We start from the raw sequence: 20,417 nt of genomic DNA on the forward strand, positions 1-20,417 counted from the left end.
CAGCTACTCTATGTTATCAAGTGGAGAGGCAACAATAAAGATGACATTCCTGTCCCTATTTCCTCCTTTACTCTCTGCTCCCTAAATATCCTGGCAAAAAGGAGGAAGTTATTTGATTAAGTTAGAAATATAAAACTGAGTTTGCATGGCCACATTTGTCTCCTTTTCCTATTTAGAATGTGCCTGCCTGCACAGGGCATGTTCAACTCTACAACTTCATCCAGCAAATTTTACACAAGACAAATTTAACACCTATGGGAAGGGACTTTGAGTTGCCAGGCATATTTCATGAATGGGTGGATATGACTATCTAATTTTGGGGATCAGTTATAGGAAGCCCCTTAACCTATATGCCTAAGCCATGTTCTCCAACAGCTGTCATTTGATTTATGTCAGTGGCTCCAATTACTTACTATTGTATAAGAAATAAGCCCAAAATTTAGTGGCTTCAAACAAACATTAATTTTCTCTCACGATTCTTGGATTGACTGGGCTCAGTTTGGTAGTGCTGCTGCATATGATTTAGCTAAGGTCACTCGTGTAACTCAGTGCGAGTTCAGAGCAAGTCTATTACTAAGTCTGAGGTCAGTGTGGGTGGAGATCACACACAGGTGTGAATACTAAGATGTGTTTTTCATGGGAATTATCAGTCATCCACATTCTACTTGACATGTTTGTCTCTCTCTCACCAGGTTTTGAATTTGGATGAGGAAGAGGGTTGTTATTTTTTAGAGTCCTGAAACTCCCGCATTCTTTCTAAACTTCTTTCTTTCTTTGATGCTATTTTTTCCTTAAATGTTTTCTATTTCTTAATAACATTTTGTTGAAAAATATTCCATTGATTATATGCACTTTATCAACTATATCCAGGCTATGTCTGCTCCTAATTTTCAGAATTTAGCCAGGTTTCTCTGGCATCAGCAGATTGTATCCAAATCATGGATAATTGTTCATTTTTACATTTATGGTGGCTCTCCTTTCCACAATAAGCAAAAGTCCTATCTAATTAGAGTGATTTTTCTCACCCAATACTTATGATGATTTCTTCCTTATTATTTCTAGAGTTTTAAACCTGCTAATACTGTTATGATTAAATGTGAGAGATTTAACAAAATGCTTCATAATTTCATTCAAATATAATCTATTAGATTTCACTTTGATGTAATCCCTCTGGCACAGTGTTTTCCTCAGTCACTTTTAAGAACATAAGTATCACAAAATTGAGCAGTACCATTTTGCCTGGATTAAGAATAGCTTGAAATGCAAAACAATGAAAGTAAAGAAAAACTTTAAGAATAAGGCAGGAAGGTTGCTTTAATAAAGCACATATTATCATAAACAGGGTAACAACATTAGATTCCAGAAAGAGTGACCCAATCCTGGACTACTCCAAATTGGTAAGACTTTAAGAATGGTTATTTATTTTTTTATTTTCATAGAAACTTTCATGAAGATAAGCACTCTGCAGCATATATTGGATGGAAGGGCCATGGAAATACCAGATTTTTCTAGATATACATTCCAACTCTAAACCAAATATGTAGATGAGTACACTTATGACATCCTTGAGCTCTAATATGAGGGCATATGTTTTGTATTATTTTTCCAGCCCAAGCAATGATGCATTCACATTTTCTTATCTTTTTCCATTCATGATCATGCCACAGATATTAATAAGAGATGGAGGTTCTACTTGGGGCAATGGGATTCAGTAAAAATAACTGATCCATGGAATTCTGGAAACCATAATAAATAAATAATATTTTAATGTGCTGACTATATATAGCCTATGATAGATTGTATAAGGAAAAAATGCTATGTCTTCAAACACTTTAAGAATTATCATGTGAAAATTTGAAAAATTATTTTCTGTTACTCTGGAAGAAAGACCTTAAGATAAGTAAGTAGTGTTTCTATGGAGGCAAGATTTGGACTCAATGCAATGTCAAGTTTTGTGGAAATTAGAGTTATCCAAAATAATTTGTAGACCTGCAGCTTTTCTTTATTGCAAGTGTGTAAATATATCCAGAAACTCTTTAGTGACTATAGAAGAAATCTCTGCACTGGATGGGGTTTAAACCAGATGAACAATAAGGCTCTTCATGACAATCAGATTTTACTAATCCTTTTTCTAGACTTTATCATGATAACCTTTACATGAGCTTATGGTAATTATGCAAGTTTAATAGGAGGAGAATTAGTATTTATGTCTAATGGTTTAAAGTAAATCAGTAATTAAAATTCTCTGAAGTAGATTTGGTTCTAATATTTAGTTTTGTATGTGGACATCTCTCTGATTGTTCCACAATCTCATTGAAAAATAAATGGCTAGGTTTCAAGATTCCAGACACTTTAAATCATATTATCACTGCAAATTAATTCTTTCAGTTAATAATTTTATTCCTATCCATCTTCTCTGTCTTACTCCTACTGATTCAAACAAGACTCAAACATTGCCTTCTGATAATCAGTCACTTCTTCCTTTTTGTTCCCCCAGCACTCTAATAAGTGTTATAAAAGAAGTATGTACCCCAAACTGTAATTATTTGCTTGTGTTTCTGTTTTTCTGTTTAGATTTTTAGTATTATAGGTCAGAATATATATCTAGAATTTTTGAATCACCAGTACCTTTCCCAATGCATGATACATTTGAATAGGCATTCATTGTGTATCTGCTTAGTGACCACTAGTGTTCCACCTGTACATATACTGAAGGGTGTATAACCAAGAGCAGAAAAAGAGCCATGTAGCATTGCATCTGCTTTCATTTTTCTCCCTATCTGTTTATGGTACTGATGGTCCCCAACTTAAAAAAGTCTAACTTATGGTTTTTTGACTTTACAGTGGTGTGAAAATGATACACATTCAGTAGAAACTATACTTTGAATTTTGAATTTTGATCTTTCCCCAAGCTAGCAATAATCATTGTGATACTCTCGTGATGCTGGGTAGCAGCAGTAAGCCACAGCTCCAGGTCAGCCACATGATTACAGGGTAAAGAGCCAGCACACCTAAAGCATTCTGTCCCCTCAATGTTTTGCACTTTCAGTATGGTATTCAATAAGTTACATGAGAGAATCAACACATAATAAAATATGCTTTGTGTTAGATGATTTTGCCCAACTGCAGGCTAGTGTAGGGGTTCTGAGCATGTTTAAGACAGGCTTGTTTAAACTACGATGTTTGGTAGGTTAGGTGTATTAAATGCATTTTGATTTAAAGATATTTTCAGTTTAGGATGGTTTAGGTTTGTTTGGCTTGTAAATGTTTTTCAACAACATATATTATCAACATTTAAAAATTACTTTTCATGTAATAACCTGGTTATCTATTTTCCTTTAGAAATAAACGTTTGTCCTTGCATTAATCATGCTTGTCTCTGTAGACAGGACATACATTTTCTGATTTGACACATTTCCCACAATTCCCTATTGTCTCCTGGTCACTAAAGCTAAAATACCCACTGAAATTTATCAGCCTACAACTAGGAACATAATGACTATTATGTTTCTTGGTCTTAGACATCACTTGGGTTTGGAATCCCTACTACAGATATTTCTTCTTGAGATGAATTCTGGTGCTTAGCTTTCTAATATATTAAGCAGATATATCCCATATGTCTTCTTTCTGGCCAGGATTTATACTCTTTAGAAGAAAAATATAAGGTAGTTTTTATAGTGATGGAGTGGGAGTAAGGTGCAGTGGATAAAGGTTTATAGTAATGTCTTTTATTTATAAAGATGGAAGTCTCCTTATTTCACAGTCATGCTAATTCAACTCAAGTGATCATACATATCCTAATCCCAGCACAAAACATTATAGATTTTAGCTAATCTATAATTCTTGGACCTCAAGATGCCAAAATGTGTTCATTCAACAGGGGCGTAATCAGTGAAGAGTGTAAACTGACTGACCATTTGTTAAAGAAACATCAACAGAAAGCAATCTAATATAGGCTTTGGTGTCAGAATTCTAGCTCAAATATAGTTAGACTGAATGGGAACAATCAAATAATCTCTCTATATCTCAGTTTGCATGTCTCTAAAATGGGACTATAATAATGTTTACTTCTTAGTGTTTTAGAGGATTAAATGAGATAGTGCCTGTACAGTACTTAAAAAAATTCCAAACACATCAAAAGGATTAAAAAATTATTAGTTGTTTGTCTGTTTATATATATATATGAAGGTGGAAATTAGTAACACTCGATGTTATGTTTTAGTATCAAATTTCTTAGACAATATATTTAGAAGTAGTATTTGAAATTGCACATTTGACAATAAATAAGTCAGATGACAAGAGTTTGACTATTATTAGGCCAATGCCAACTGCTGTACAACTGCTAGATGATTAATTTCAATTTTCAGTATTTATATACAGTTGCATTTAGGAGCAAGTTACCTGTATCCTGTTATTTTAAAAAAAGAAATGTATTGCAAATGAAGCTCTTAAATCCCTAACTTCATCTGGCACAGTCTAGAATCTAACTTTCATAAGAGATTATTGAAGTTGCCTCCCAATCTATAAGCCTGTGCAAATGCTTAAGGAGGGACTCTCCTTGAATGCTAGCTGAAAGTGCAAGTGAAATCTTCAAAATATTAGCAAACAACTTCTAAGAACTATCTTCTTAAGTTACCATGAGAGGACCTTCATAGTTCTCCCTAGCCTTAGCTAGGAAAAGGCAACTGGATTAAGCATTACCTGGAAATTTCTTTCATTACTTGGAATTATATTTTTCTTTGTTTTGTTTTCTTTTCTCACTATTAAATTTTCCTTAGTATTAAAACCTGAGGTGAAAAGTAATTTCATTTCAACAAGGGCACAAGTTAGAAGTTTGCTACTTAATCTAATAGTCTATATACTGCTCTAGCTACGATCTGCATGATTAAGGGGAGTAAGAAACAGAGCTGACAAAAGGCATGTCGAGCGATTTTGAATGAGACTGATCACCAGCTTGACATAGGATATTATAAATTTTCTGGTTCTTGCTTTTGTGATTATTTCCAGATGTCCTTAGAGATTATAATTGTTCAAAAATAGCTTGTTCGTAATTTAGTAATATAATGATTTTGTTTCAAAATAATTTTGATACAAACCAAGAAGTTTACCACTGAAAAAATTACATTTCTTTCCAAGAACTTTACAGGGTTCATAACACTTACCAATGATATTAAAGATTTGGATGTCATACAATTTATTGTGAAAACTTGGGCACTTTTTTGTGAGAATGAAAGAGGCACTGTTAGTAATTACATAGGAATGCAGGATTTAATCCGACTATGCTAGGCACAACTAGTGTATACAGACAGACACCCTCATTATAAAGATATTTATTAGTTATTATATCCCTCCAGTAACGTGCTTGAGTAAGCAGTTAAGACTCTTGAATAATAGCAAGTATTGATATTATATCACACAGTTTAAATGAGGTGCTATTTAAAGAAAATCTAAGAAGAATTAGAGAAGAACCTGTGTATTTAGAGTGAGGATATGCCAATGAGAAAGATACTGTTACATGTGTCAAGCTTGGACTTTGGTCTTGATCTTGATCTTGTTTCACACACAATAATGTTTCATCATAGCATCCTGTAACAACTGGGTCTGAAGCTAATATTAAGTTTATCCTTTCTGACTAGCACACTAGAAGAATATGTCTTTCCATTAACTTCCAGATTGCTATAAAAGTATGCAAATTATACCTGGCAATGCAATCAAGATCTGTGTGGATTAGTATATCTATCCATATGCTCTATGCTGCTATTTCTTTACCTTCTGAAATATTAATTTATCCAACTTGACAGAATCTGTTGGTTAATTTATTAAGTATCTTTACATTATATTTATATAATACATGCAAAGTATTTACATTTACATTTTTTTCTGTAGAAAACTCTACTATAGGTCTATGAGTTAAGAATTTTACATATCCTATTTTTTGTAATATAATGGTGTTGATGAAATTCTGTGTCCAAGAATCAATAAAACCTCATCTTTGATATCCTTTCTCTTCATCTGGTTTCCTTGATTTTAATGTGCTTAGAAATCTCATGATTCTATTTCCAGAATTCTATTCCAAAAGTTATTGGTTGGGATCCAAGGATTGAGATATTTTAACAATGTCTCAGATGATTTTGATGTTGATAGTCCATAGGCTTTGCTTTGTGAAAATGCTCTGCTACAGGTACTAAAGAATAAGAGTGCATACCAGTAATCTGCCTATGAGTTGTTCCACTCTCAGTTCCTATATAAAATTTCATAGTATCTCAATCAAGGAAACTATTAGACTACTGAGTCCATTCATGCACTCAGTAAAGGTTTGCTGAAAACTCTGCCAGATGCTGGAGATGAAATGGTACACAAGAAAGACACGTTCATTACCTTAAAGACTCTAGTGGGATAGACAGCTCACACAGGTGATAAGGACTACAATGGGGCATAAATAGTGGTATGGAAGCACAGAGAAATATTTAACCCAGAAAGATATTCAGGAAATTCTTCTCCGAAGACATGTTATCTAAACTAAGGATTTAGTTAGATGAAAGGAAAAGAAAGGGGGAAATGATCACGTAATATAAACCGGTTTGGGGAACTGATTGACTAGACATCCTGGAGCACAATGTGAATGGAAGACGGGGACAACAGAAGGAACATGGAGAGAAATGTGCCTGTTTTGGGAGGATGTCATCAGATCATGAAATGACTCTCCAGCATATAGATTCAATCATAATTCTTATCCTTAGCAATCCTGTTAGCTTTTATTTAGTCCACTGTTCTCTTTAATCAAATTATTAATAAATGCCTCCTTTTGTTTCATGTGTACTTTGTTTCCAAATGATTTCTGGTGCTTTACTAATAGCCAGGAGCTATTGTGAAGATTACTAAAATATTTAAGATACACCTTTTTTGTAAACTTGCCATACTAATTTATCTCTGTTTTTCAGATTGTGATTCCTCTACTTATCTAACATATGCCTAAATTCAAATAAAATATCCTACACCTGTTTTTGCCAATAGTTGGTTTTATTACAAGCATGCTGCTTCTAATTGCATGGATTCCTCTTTGCTGTTTTTCTTACTAAGGATAAACTCAACTGATGACTTCAGTACCCCAGCACCTTTAAAGGCATCATTAATTTAATGTCACTCACTCTTCATTTATTAGTGGTCCTAATTTCTCATCAACCCTGAAATATTTGGAGAAGCTGACCCACACGATTTGATTCCAGTTGCAAGTATTAATTAATCAAGTTCTCTGACTGCCCTTATGTTTCCCTGACAGCTTTAATATTGAAACCATCTTTACTAGGATTTTTTATCTCCACTTAACAGGTCTTTTTAGATTGGTAAAATTGGGGAAAAGACTTTTAGAAAAAGTAATGTGCAAATCATTATCAGAATGTAAACATAAACATTTCAAGTTCTTTAATACTTACTTAAATCAAAATTTATTTTAATTTCTGACTAAAGATATCAAGCAATTTGGAGATGTATTCTACAGGAAATTCCTAACTAGTATATGTAAAATGTGATGTCCACTGTATTCATTTCTTCAATAGAAATTAAATATTAGTACCTCCTAGAAAAAAATGTATCTGAATGTATGGTTCATGGATCACCTATATCACCTAGGGTACTGGCTTAACATGCACCTACTGAAGGAGAATCTTTGAGGTAAAATTAGCCATCAATATTTTTAATAAAATTAATAGAAATTCTTCTTCATATTAAAGTTTATGAACAATTATCCTGGAAAGATTTAGCTGATTGAAAATTTGAGAAGTTTCCCTTTTTCACAATTCAACATTATACCTATACTCTCAGACACTTATGAGTACTGTTCATATGCAATGGATATGGAACCAGTTTCTTTTATAGGAATATATAAATATAGTATAGATTTTTATTACTAATGTGTCATTAAATTGTGACTTTTCTACTACAGGACAGAAATCGCGCATCTACAGTCATAGACATGGATGCCAAGTGGATACAAATCAGTTATGTGGGGTTATTATTAGGTATAAAGTAAACATTTAAGAATTATCATATTGATTTCTAATATTATTATCAGGGAGATGAATAAGTCCAAAATAAGGAAACTAAACATTAAAATCTGATTTAATTTTAATTAGTTAACTTAAAAAACAACTACAGTATTCTTATGTTGAAAATTACCCCATTTTAAATTTAATTTTAAAGTGTCACACATTAATGCAGTAGGAATGTTTAACAGTCTCAAAAAAAATTCCTAATATTTAGTGTTTGTTTCTATTTTTTTAAATAATCCTACTATGGCCAATTTCAAGCCACAAATGTGGTACCACTTCATACAGATTTCAGAAGACATGTACAGTAGCATACATTTTTTAGCATGCAAATCATACAAATATTGTAGATACAATTAACTTAAAGAGCTTATGTAACAGTAAGATATAGTATGACAATTAAGAACTTACTACTTTTGATATTTTATTATTTTTGTTTTCACTACAATTTATTTTGCTGGCAATTTACATAGTTAACTTTAAAAATAGCTTAATTTAGGAACCAGATGGCAAAAGTTCTGAAAATTTTAAACTGGCTCCCACAATGTTACGTAATTCAGATGGCACAAGGGTCTGTATGCTTTTTGATGCAAAAAAAAATATGGATTATACTTTGCATAAAGATGTGTGTGTATGTGTGTGTGCTTATGTGTATGTGTGCATGATACTCTTTTCCACTTAAAATAGTTTATGTAATCTAATTCTCCAGCTGGACTCCTTTTTTTTTTGGTGCACACACACAACATTTGGTAGAAAATTTAGCACCCTGCCAGAGAACCTAGTTACCTCTGTGTCTGTGTTCCTGCTTCTGCTGCTATCTCTATCCTTATTTATGTTTCCTATGTTGAATAGGTCTTCCCTTTTTTTCTACCACGTTTCTGCTAGACTTTTAATTTTCAAAGTGTCACTGGATCTTGAATCAAGATGTGTGTGTGTGTGTGTGTGTGTGTGTGTGTGTGTGTAAGTCAGGAAGAAAAATTTTACTCCACTTTGAGGGAAGAAAGAGTGCATAGCCTTACAGCAAGATTGGTTACAGAGATCTTACATTCTGATCCCTCTCTTGACTTGGGTATGCCCTGATATGTTTATATCACTCATTGAAAAACTATTTTCAATTTGACAGAATAATTTTGTGAAAACTTTATTCTTGAGTGTTTAAGATCTATTTGCCAAGTTAGTTAAGTTTCTATGCTTATAATAATAGTAACTGTAAATGAAACCTTCAGTAGTTCATTAAATAATAATACTGTACTGTACATTCCATCAAGTGACATGTCTTCTGCTGTGTATTTGTATAAAATAAAAGCTTATTGACTTAAATATATATTTATTATCCAGGTGAATTCTTGCTGGGTTTTGAATACTGGATACAGATGTAAACATGTCTACTAAATTTGTTATTCTGATAGCCCATAAGATAATAGGTGCTCAGGTAAAACCTTCTTTTGTCAAAGCAAAAGTTAAATTCTAAAGCTCCTTTGGTAAGTTTATATTCTAGACACTACTATGCATGCCATGTTAAGAAACATTATTTTACTAACTGGGTTTTATCAAATTTGGCTATCTATCTTGACAGAGGTACATGCCTATCATTTTTGATAAGTCTGACCTTCCCTATGAGCTAAAAACTCAGAGCTGGAGTGTTGATGCCATTCATTTTTTGCATTACTTTAATACATATTACTCAAGCCTTACTTGAGACTGTCACCAAAACCAAGGGCACATTGGGAATCTCCACTGAGATTCAGCTCATAGTGTCTCTCCCGCTTATTCTCTTAGAACATATTTAAATAATATGCAAAAAAAGTGTTTGAAGTATTGTCTTCTCAACAAAGAAGCAATCAAATAGATTTGATAATGTAACATTGAAAAACCTGTGAGAGAGAGTTTATATGACAATGTTGAGATTTAGGGTTAAAATCTACTTGCAGAAAAACTATTTAATATAGTTTTATAGGTTTGTTGGTACGAATGGAAGAATGTTTGTTGTCCATGTAATCCAAGGAATTGCCTTGAGATAAGTTATCTTAACTATATATTACATAGGTGATTTTTAGGATCATTGGTATTGTACCACTCAGAATTTTAGATCTAGAATAAAACTTAAAAGACATGGTAAAGACCCTCATTTACTAAGGAATTCAATCACAAATTACCTAAGTAATAAATTTAGAATTGGAATTAGAGAACAGGTCCATAGATGAAAAAGTACTGATTCTACAATCCAGGTTGCATATTGATGTGCTTATTGAATTTGAAAGATACTCAATAATGATTAGTACTGTAAGTGTCCCTGTTATGGAAATTAAGTGATGGGATTAAAATAGTTGACAGATAAATCACTTTTTTTCTTACACATTTTTTTTTGCCTAGAAATTTTTTGAGAGATAAAATATAGCTACTGTGAGGATCACTGTATTTATTCCCTTGACTAGTTACATGGGGAAAAAAATAAAAATATACAAAAACCACCTGAGGAATACGTAGGTGAAGAACAAGGTCACCTGTTTAAAAATTGAAGAAATAATATACACAAAAAAGGAAAACTCTAGGTCTTTTTCCATTGAATTCTATACATAAAATGAAGTCCTGCATATTTATATTTGGCTACTTCTATTGACTCAAAGTTTTCTCTTTTAGATATTTGTTTATATAAAGTCTACAGTACAAGTTGTGTTTGATAATCGGACATGAACGGATTTTACAAAAACATACCCATGAATTTTTAGAAAGTATGTGAATTATGAACAGCCTACTTTAATTCACCACCACAGTGTATGCTTTAAGTCTCATGATTGATTACAATTAAACCTCTATTACTGAAGTACAACTCTTTATACAACAGCAGTAGAGAATCAACTCGCTCTCCAAATCTGTCTCAATGCTCTGCTCTAGTCAAAACACAAGGCAGGACCCCACCAACTGCTCCAGTCACTATTACACATGATCCTCAGAGCTTTTGCTCTCAAGACCGCTTCTCATTCTGGTTACTTGGTGTTATCTTATGGTTTTAATTATTAGATAATAATATCTTGCTTCTAAATTTCCTCAGCTTCCTCAGAGCTGTCAGGTAAGACTGACACATTTAAAAATTGTTTCAAACATGTGCATATGAAACACAGCCATACAGCTAATCTCAAACAACATTTTAGTCTCAATGCAAACCAATGCATTTTTCCATGTTCTCTTAATAAATGTGGCTTTCAACAATTTGAACAATTTGACAGCATTATTTCATTGAGTAATCAGATATTTTTCAATTATACAATTCTTAAAATTTTGCTTGAGGTGTTAACTGACAAATTTTCCAATGAATGGGAAGATTTTGAACATTTGCAAAACCCTAATGTGCCTTATTATTACATTAAATCTGTGTAAATCATTTCTAAAGTCAGAATTTAAACAGAAAATAAATATTAGAATTGCTGCTAAGAGTAAAAAAGCCAGTGGACAACAAATCCATTAGAAATATGGAACTATAATATTGATGAGACAGTTTTCATCTTCCATTTTCAAGCATTAAAGAGACTTTTTTTCTTAGTGGTTCTCAGAGAAATTAAAATAGTGCTGAGTCTTTTAAAAGCATTCTATCTGAAAATATGTAATATCCATAACTTACAAGATTTTTCCTTGGCTCAAATTTATTGGATATTTAACTACTTAATCTGTTATTACAGTTCTTTTTTAAAGCAACATGGCTGGATGAATAGAAATCTATGAATTTGCACCCTATTTTCTTGTTTTCTTTAAAGAACTTCTTAATACAAAGTAGTTGTCACAGTATGAATCACTTCTAATAATATTTGGCAATTTGAGAAAATTGCTGATCATCAGTAGCTGTTTCAGTATCAGCAGGAATTTTTGTGACCTTTCAATTAAAAAAGAATAATTCTAATAGTTATATTTTGATTCTTTTCTTAGTCACATACTTCTAAATAGGTTAGAATGTTCAAACAATTAATAGTAATGATTTCTTTTAAAATATCTAAGTTATCTATAGAAAGGGGATGGTTAAAACCCCTATATGCTAAATGCTTTTTATGCAATTATGGAGAAGAATTTAAATAAGGAATATAATAAACTTTTAACTCATTCGGGAGAAATGTTTAAAAAGCCCTAGAATAAGATTAAGATGAGTAATAACAAAAATATATTTGTATTTCCTGACAAACATGGCTGGGGCAGGCGTAGTCTAATCTATCCACATTCACTTTTTATAAGGTACTTTTTCTATTTATGAAAAAAGAAACTCATTTTTCTGGTTTATAATATCTTTAAATTGGAGGTAATTCTAACCATTGAAAAATACACTTTAAGAAAGTATTTGAATGACTATTACTCCCATTCCTATTACCATGATACTATCAGAAGGACTATGGGAACTTTTATGAAGAAAAAAAAAGTTAAACCATGTTTCTACATTCAAACATTTGGTTTATACATCTAAAATATTTCTAATTTCTAGTTGTATTGCAGAATTTATATTAAATTATGTTTTGTCAAGAGCTGAGAGAGCGAGAGTGAGGAAAAGACAAAGGCAGAAAGAATGGTCAAATGTCCAGTTGGTCAGTTAGGGCCACAAACCAAACTAAATGTAACAGTCAAGACTTCATTCAGGTACCTCAGCAGTGTAACCAGAGGCCAGAAGGAAAGTGCCAGCTCCCTCAAGGTTCTGTTTTTCCCTCATGCGATGGCACCTGGCAGTTTGGGAAGAACTGACAACAATAGTAAGTTTTAGATATATGTATGTAGTATATACTTCTCCATTAGCTTAAGTCTTCAGCTAGTTTGAGGATGCATAACAGAATGGAAAAGAGTTTGGCATTTCTGCTTTCATATTTTATCCGTCCCCTTTCCTTCCTTCATCTTTGGGTCAGATAACTTCTGCTCAGCCCTGCAGCCCTGCACATAGGCTTGTTAATCATCAAAAGAAATTTTGCTTGCAGCTTGAGATTTCTGCAAATAGCTCCTTACCCGAAGCTTGCCTCCCCTGAGGAGATGGGGAAATATGTATGAAAATAACAATTGCCTTATCAGAGATTTATAAGGAGCATCCTGTTCAGACCTAGGTTGACAACAGTTAACTAAACAAGGACGTGAAGTTTCACAACTCTCCTCAGACCGTTGTGGTGTCCAGATATCTGCAGCTATCCGTCACCTTCTAACCCTAGCATCTCTCCTGCTGTCCCACCTGCTCCCCAATCTTTAGCATAAAAAATCTTGAAATCAACCGTGAATTAAGATGGTACTTTGGGACACTAGTCCAGCATTGTCTTGGTCTGCTGGCTTTCTGAATAAAGTCCTTTTTCTGCTCCCTAACCCCCATTTTGTCTCTCCACTTATTGGCCTGCTACACAGTGAGTGGAATAAGGTTGGACTCAAAGACAGATTAACCACTAATGACATTATTTCTATAAGAAAATATTACAAACTCAAAAAATTTCAACAAAAAAAATCTTACATATAAATGGACAGAATTAGTTTCTAAGAGTTTATAGCTCTTATTTTCTTTATTTAAATGTCACAAATGGTATAATGAGCTATTGAGAGAATATTCCTTACAGTCATAAACCAAACTTAACCTGCCATTCAGAAAGGAAGAATTTAGTTTTATAAATAAAGAAATTTGAAATACAGGGATAATACATGAATTATCAATTTTAAAAATGACATGAAATCTGCAAATAGTACCTTGGAAGCCCATGTTACTGATCATGAAGAATGACAGCATCTACCTTAACTTTCAAGAAGGAGGAGCTTGAAGTCTCTAGGAAGCAGAATGTGATGGCTGTTCCATGCTAACCCTTTTTAAATTTTATTATTTGCCATACAACATCGTAAGTTTTATGTCTTGAGCTTGTATTACTTTGTAACCAAAGGGGAATTTCTTAAAAAATATTCCTGATGAACTTATTTGGGAGAAGATAAAGTGGATATCATGAAAAAGTTGGAAATAGTTACATTTGGAATTTACTCCTTTAAGTGAAAGAAATAGATAAAGCATTTCACTTTCATCACCATATTTCTTTGTTTTAATTATTATTTCATGTGTATGTGTGTGTGTGTGTGTGTATGTGTGAACAAGTGTTTCACTTGCGTGTGACCAAATGTGTTTCACTTGGTAAGATAAAGGGTGTTAACACTAAGTATCATCCTGAGATACGAGCAGCTAATGTTGTTCCTGTTTGTAGTGCCAAGTCGCTACAGTCTAGGAGCCCCACATGTGGTAACAACTGCAGCTGAGAGATGATCTAGTATGTCCATGCACTGTCCTAGGATCATAACCCAGAAGTGTGGGCAACTAAGGTCCATGGGGTGGGTCCTGACCAGTAAGTAGGAGATTGAATTAAAGTCAGTTGATCATTTTTTTCTCCTTCCTCAAGCAATAAATCCTTTGGCTTCTCGGAAGACACAGATAGAATAAGTAATTGCATTTGTTAAGAAGCTGTGGCCAGCTCACAAATGCATTCCTTTCTATTTTTTCCCCTTTCTTTGCCTCACATCCTTTCTATCCTTCCTGCTTCCTTGGTATTATACTGCAAGGAAGTATCCACAGTAAGCCTTTGCATCGGGCTTTTCTTTTCTAGAGAATTTTGGCTAACAGAAATGGCAAAAGTTAAAATATACTTAAAATTTCAAATGAAACATTTTTAATGGATTTTACTTTCTGGTATTAGATATTTGGAAATTGCTTTTTCTGAAAGTTGGCATAACATAGAATATGACAGATTCAAACTTGGGTACATATTTCTTCAAGTTTATGTGAGACCCACATGGACCTCAAAATAATACCACAGAGGAAGGAAAATCTTGAAAGTCACTTGGATGAGTTAATGCAAAGTTAAAAGCAAACGATGACGTTACAAACTCCATGGCCGTTCGAAAGACCCTTTCCTCAGCCTCTCAGCCAGAGCAGGCATCAGCTTTTTGGTTTCTTAATGTGTCTGTTGTCCTCACATATTTCCTCCTTTAAATTTCCTTCTTCGGATCTAAAAAATAAAGCTCTTTTCAGAAAAAAGGAACTTCTTTCTTTTGTTTTCCTATGTTCTTGTAATGCTGTTTACATTTGTTTGGTCTGTTCAAAATAAATGACTTTCTTTTTTGCCTTTTAGGCTCTCTCTCTCTCTCTCTGTTGTCCTCTCTCCCTTGAATTGCATCTTTTCTCTGTTAAGAACACTAGAAACAATAGTAAAAAGACATATGACTTAACATAACTAATACCACCTGATTTTTAAAATTTCTCCACTATTTTTCTTTCAATGAATTTTTCTATGAATCATACCAAAAAAAATTGAACACACTCTCAAAAATCTAATGAAAAGTATTTTCTACTTGTTAAGTTAAAGGAAACTAAGCAACATTTTTATTTAAATTCCAAACCATTATCCTTTATTACATTCTTTTCTGATTGAAGAAATATTTTTCTAATTTCCCAGAAGGTCATATAAATGCATTGCACTCTTACACATGACTTTTACAAAAATTTTCTTTTTAGTTATATTATTGCCAACATGGAAATAGCAGTATAAAATTATCCTCTTCTTATATTCTCAGCCTGATCTGATTCAATTTATATGGGAATCTGGCAAATTTATCCATTCACTAATAATTTATATCATGTTTCAAATCTGAATTTCTAAATCATTTGTTTGGAACTTTAAGAGCTGAATATAGTAAAACTTGTATATTAGTGATATAGTCAGATATCACTGAGAATATGTCACTATATCTAAGCTGGTAAATTTTGTTACTGTGTATCCACTTATTTATTTTGAGGGTTTAAAAATGACATATATTTGATATTTTGTACCCTGTGCTTCTGTTTACACTAATACTTTGTTTAAACTTCATAACCAAATGCAATGGTTCTTCCAGCATTAGCTCATTAACCAGAGTGCATGAAAGTTAAACAAGACACAAAAATTACTATTAAATAAAACCTCTAATTGGACTACATTAACATAAGCACTTCTGTGGTTACTGGGGTAATTTTTAATTTCCCCAATTATACCACTCACAACACCAATAAATTCAGTTATCTAGTACTGTGTAACAAACATCCCCAGGACTTAGTGGCTTTTTCTCAAAGATCTGCAGTCTGGTCAGGAATTGGCAAGGAAAACTCATTCCTGCTCCTCAGTGCCTACGGGGGTGGCTCAAACACTGTCGGTCAGAATCGTCTGTAAATTTGCTCACTTTACTCCCTGGTTAGCAGTTGTTGGTCCTCAGCTGTGACTTCAGCTGGGAGTCTCAGTCATAACATCTACAGGTGCCCTCGCCTATACTCTTCCACATGCGGGTTCTCACAATATGCTGGCTATCTTCCAAGGACCAATAGTGACAGGGACAGGGAGGGAGAGAGAAAAGAGGAACAAGGAAGAATGTTGCCTTTTATGATCTTGACTTGGAAGTCACACAACATCACTTAGATTCCATGCCATTAATTAAGGCAGTTACAACACCTTACTGCAGTTCAATGGGAGGAAAGGGAATAGAATAGACTCTACCTTTTGAGAGTAAATGAGAAGGTTCTGGAAGTATATGTGGGATGGTAGATATTATTGTGATCATTTTTGAAAAAATAGAATCTGCCACACGCAGCAAACAACATAGGGAAAAAAAGACAAAACACATCCACAGCAAAATTAAGTGATACAAAATCTCCATGGGCACCCAACTAGGAACAGGCATGTTTACTAGTACTGAAAAAAATCACCAGCTCTGTGAGAGGAAACTTCTGATGAGTTTGAGGTAGCTGAGAACCGATAAATCAAGGTTTCAAAAGCACTAAGTCACAAACTGAAGAATTCACTAGTATAAAATAACTATGGAAATAGTCCACTGAACATTCAAAAATTAAACAACTGAAGCTTTCTTCCAAGACCCAGTCCTCCGACAAGGAAGATCTGCTGAATAGAATCTATATGTAACTACACAGAAACAAAGCCTTTACACAGCTAACTTTGTAGCAAAAATACTCGCCTTTTAAGAAGCAAAGGGAAGAGAATGCCCAGAAAGTGGAAGAGAGGAGCAAAGATCATAGGGTATAATTGGGTTAAAATTGCTGTTGTTAGTGTGACATTAACAACAGCAATTTTAACCCAAGAGTCATGAAACAAGGAAGGCTCGCCTAGCTTATTCTCACTGCCTGAGAATACATTTTTACAAAGAATTTGAGTAAGAGTCAGCTAAAAAATAGTATATATTCAACACTATAAGATTAGGACTGGGATTAAAATTTGCTGAGAAGTTTCAAGCATTTTAGAGTCAACTATTTACAAAGGCAACCGTCGTAATCATCAGAGCTTTCCCTATCTACTGATTCAAGCTTTTATTAGATAATAATTAATGAGAATGTTAGATTACTAATTACCTGAAAGATACATTTTTAAACTTCTTTGATTAAGACTCATAACCAATTCAAATCTTCAATTTCACTAAGTAGATCAATGCTTTTTTTTCTATTCAGAGAACACAATTTTTAGGCTTATTTTTACATAACCTTGTGTATATCAAATCTTGTCACCTGAAATTTATCTTCACAAGGTTAATACCTGATATAGCTATGGTTGTCCTATATATGGAATAAATATTACGAAGGGCTTTGACTGTTTCTGATTGTTTAGTTTCATGTATTTCAAAATATTTTTTTTTTTGCTCTCCAAAAATACTCTTACTGATTCTTCCTTCCACTCCCTCCTCTACTAATAGAAGAGAGATGTTGACTGAAATCTTCCCATGTAAATTTCCCAAGTAAAACAACTGATAATGCTCATAGTTATTCACCCTACTGTTTAGGGACATTAATTTTAACCTTCGGCAACCCCTTTATCCAAATAAGAAAGTGTCAATTAGGTTTAATTTTAAAAAGCTTGACCTTTTCTACCTTTACTGGCAACTGTAAAGTTTAATTGATTTAGAATAATTCACAGATGTGTTTGTTTACTTAACAAGAAACACAAACATACTTTCTATGGATCTATAACTTCATTATCAATAAAGTCCTCTGGACAGAGGATCAATTAGAAGTTGGCAATTAGAGGTCAGTTAGAAGGGAGGTCAGCAATGCTGGGAGGCTGCTAGCTGGTACCTTACTTATTTAAAAGAAACAGGGAAATTGAGCAATAATTGATATATTTTCATATAGATAGTGCTCTTCATTTTATTTACCTTTGGGTTTTTTTTGTCATATATTCATATTGTCAAATGAAAGAAGCAGTTGTATCTAATATAATAAAGCAATTAAATTTGATTTGTATGCACGGATACTCTCTTGTATTATTTTTTGTACACCAACCTTCAAATTACATAAAGTGAAAAAGAAGTTTCATGGCCAGATGGGTTATGGGCAATGCTGAGTTAGTGGACATTTATTTGCTCTTGTCCTTGTAGTCATTAAACTGGCTACTGTCACTCTTACTTTACTTACATATAGATGTGCATTTCTCTATTCCATCCTCTCTTTTCCCATTCTCTTTAAGAGCAGCACTCAAGCCCTGCTCTTCATCTTCCAAAGATTCACCTTGCAGCTCTTTTATATCTTCTCTGTTCAGGAAAAAGCTATGGAAGATATATGGTGCTACAAGCATGAATGTAGAGACTGAAAGTTCTTCCTTTGGATGGGAGGCGTCACTGTACAATAGGTAAAAAGTAAATTTTCTTTGTAATATATATTTTTTATACAATCCAGAAGTTAGGTCATTCCTGGAAGAGACTGATAGTACTTTATTTAGATATAATATTTTACTTTGGCTTTATTTATTTTTTTCATTTTGGAGAAATTATGTTGTTCTTATACAGATCTTCCTTGACTTCTTTGAAAGTCATGATAAATCCATCACAAATAAAAGTTATCATAAGACAAAACAGATTTAACACACTTAGCCTACTGAACATCATAGCTTGGCTTAACCTCCCTTAAATGTGCTCAGAACACTTACATAAGCCTGCACTTGGGCAAAATCATCTACCACAAAGACTATTTTATAATAAAGTGTTGATTACATCATGGAATTTATTGAATACTGTATGAAAGTGAAAACCACAATGGTTGTAATTGTATTAGTTGTTCACCCTTGTGAGGGCCTGGCTGGCTGGGAGCTGTGGCTCGCTGCCACTGCCCAGCACCATGAGAGCACTCTATCACCAACCTGGGAAAAGATTAAAATACAAAATTTGAAGTACGGTTTCATTGAGTGTGTATAGCTTTTGCACCATCCTAAAGTTGAAAAATAAGTCAAACCATTCTAAGTCCAGGACCACCTGCAATATGTTCAAAAGATATGGCTCCTCTGATAATGATTACATGATGGATTACAATTTAACCCCATTTCCTTAGCTGTTAAATTTCCTTTCTCTATTTAACTACTTGTTTTCAGTTTATGTAGGTCATCAATATTCTGCTTGATGCAGTATATATAGCAGCTCCAAAGCATTGTATCTTAGAATAAAGAAAACATACTGCCACTGAAATAATCTACCATGTCCCATGCATGCATCAATACCAAGTTATGTACCGAGACTGCTGGAGTTAGTGCAGTGGGGACATGTAAAAGAAATATAAGACTTAGGTTCCTGTCTTCAAGGAGTTGTCTAGTTTAACAGAACAGGTCAATGCCTGCTAACTACAATGTATCTAACAAGAGCTGTAAATGTTGCTCTTGGGCAAGAGCGAATACGGCCTCAGAGTGCTCAGGCTGCTGGAAAGCTTCCCACTGATTCCTTCTCCACAACACTCAGAACCTCAGCATCACTATTTTCCCTAGAGACGCTCAGGATGAATTTCATCATGACCGTCATTCGCTTTTCCGTCAGTCTTCAAAAGAAAACTTGCACCATCTACTCAGTACTCACCAGCAAGGCTCTCTGCTCCACCAGACTGACATGCCCTATCAAAGCCGTCTCCTGGGTCCACAAAACCTTCCTAACTGTCCTATGGAACTCATGGACTGACACAAATAAAATCTTCTGCATCTCTAACTTCCTTTCTAAACATTTTCTTCCACTGCCACTTTTTGATATAACTAGAAAACTCTTCTCTCATCTAAGAAAATATCAGCCTTGAAGCACAGGTTATGAGATAACATCGCTTAGTCAAAACACCACAAGCTTCTAAAGGCACATAGTCTCTGTCTCTGGCTATTTCAAAACCTCTCTAATACTATTCCTGTCATAATTATTAATAATTTCAGTTTCCATGTAGACTACAATAACCTTGTGTTTACTAACACTGGCACCCTCTTTGTAATCTCATTTGTAAGTACTTCATTCTTGAAACACCCTTGGTATTTTTTACCTTCTCCTTGGCCTTCAACTCCAGCTCTTCTTTGGCTCTGTTGGGACCTTCCAACCATTGACCTAACAACATTTTAA

The sequence above is a fragment of the Manis javanica genome, chromosome 5, assembly GCF_040802235.1.
Source record: "Manis javanica isolate MJ-LG chromosome 5, MJ_LKY, whole genome shotgun sequence".
Taxonomy (NCBI): Eukaryota; Metazoa; Chordata; class Mammalia; order Pholidota; family Manidae; genus Manis; species Manis javanica.